Source organism: Pseudophryne corroboree, chromosome 4 (genome assembly GCF_028390025.1).
Source record: "Pseudophryne corroboree isolate aPseCor3 chromosome 4, aPseCor3.hap2, whole genome shotgun sequence".
In the NCBI taxonomy this organism is placed as follows: domain Eukaryota; kingdom Metazoa; phylum Chordata; class Amphibia; order Anura; family Myobatrachidae; genus Pseudophryne; species Pseudophryne corroboree.
Window position 1 is genome coordinate 37267334 of NC_086447.1, and position 1888 is coordinate 37269221.

Below are 1888 nucleotides of genomic sequence, written 5' to 3' on the forward strand. Positions count from 1 at the left end.
CTGTACATGTAATTACAGATTGTTCTATCCACTCCTGATCCTATACCCACCTTACTCAGCTTTATAGTAACAAAACCTTTTATAATAAGATACCTTTAACGCAATCTAGCTAATGATGTGCACCACCTCAGCTGGGATGTTCTGATCAGTAATTGGAATTGTGATTTTTCAGATATTACCTCTCAATACAAGCTATTTAGATTGTATGAACTCACTTTGCAAATAATACAGTCAGATTAGTTGCAAGAACTGCATAACCAAATGATTAATAGATCATATATCTTGCTGTCCTAGCTTAATCACATGGTCCCCACAGAGATGACATGTTGCCTTAAATGTCATCACACCAATGTCAAATATACACACTGCTTCTGGCATTGTGTAAAAATAAGAAAAATATGGTGCAAAATAACTCAGTAAATTATTGCTACCTTTCAGCTCCATATTCAGCTACACCCCTTAGTAGGGCTTTGCTCCAATTTTTGCCATTGGGACTTGGGTCCTAATAAGGATAGACGTAACCCACGTCTCACTTTATTTGTTACTATTGCAAAAATATAATAATTATTGTAATACATTGGACAATGAGAGTTGCCCCCATACTTAATGAGGTTAAATAAAACTCCTGCAGATCCATTATTTTGATAGGAGGTCAGGTCTAAAATTGAGAGTGGTATAGAAAGGTAATACAAAAAATGTGGACTGTATGTTGATAAGTTAGATACCAATACCCAGAATCAGATATTCCAGATATTTGAAAAAACTGACTGGTCTCTACATCAGAAATAAATCAACCACCTAATTCTGGGACTATGGCCCTCATTCCGAGTTGTTCGCTCGTTATTTTTCATCGCATCGCAGTGAAATTTCGCTTAGTGCGCATGCGCAATATTCGCACTGCGACTGCGCCAAGTAACTTTGCTATGAAGATAGGATTTTTACTCACGGCTTTTTCTTCGCTCCGGCGATCGTAGTGTGATTGACAGGAAATGGGTGTTACTGGGCGGAAACACGGCGTTTTATGGGCGTGTGGTTGAAAACGCTACCGTTTCCGGAAAAAACGCAGGAGTGGCCGGAGAAACGGGGGAGTGTCTGGGCGAACGCTGGGTGTGTTTATGACGTCAAACCAGGAACGACAAGCACTGAACTGATCGCACAGGCAGAGTAAGTGTGGAGCTACTCTAAAACTGCTAAGTAGTTTGTGATCGCAATATTGCGAATACTTCGGTCGCAATTTTAAGATGCTAAGATACACTCCCAGTAGGCGTAGGCTTAGCGTGTGTAACTCTGCTAAATTCGCCTTGCGAGCGATCAACTCGGAATGAGGGCCTATATTCGCAGCTTGCAGTTTTATATAAAATATGTATTACCAGTGGCAGTTGCAGAGGTGGGAATGGAGCGTAGCCCAAAATTCAAAAAGGGAAGTAACACCAACTGCCAGTGAGTCACAGCTGGCGATGTTTGTCAGTGTTTGGGGTGGCAGTTGGTATAGCTCCCTGGTTTGAATTTTGGACTGTGCTGCAGCCCCACCTCTGGAACCACAACTGGTCCCTACCTTGAGTTCTTACTTGTCATATAAATATACCTTACCTTGAGGTGTATTTACTAAGGGATTTTTTTTACTAAAACTTGGAGGGAGATTAAGTGGACGGAGATAAAATATCAGCCAAACGGCTCCTCACTGTCATTGGTCAAACACAGCCTGTGACATGGCAGTCAGGAGCTGATTTGATGGTAATTTATCTCCGTCCACTTTATCTACATCCAAGGCTTTGTAAATTCACCCTTATGCCTTGGAGATAGATACAATGGATAGAGATAACATCCCAGCCAACCAGCTACTGTCATTTTTTAACACAGCCTATAACATGCAGGTAGGAGCTAATTG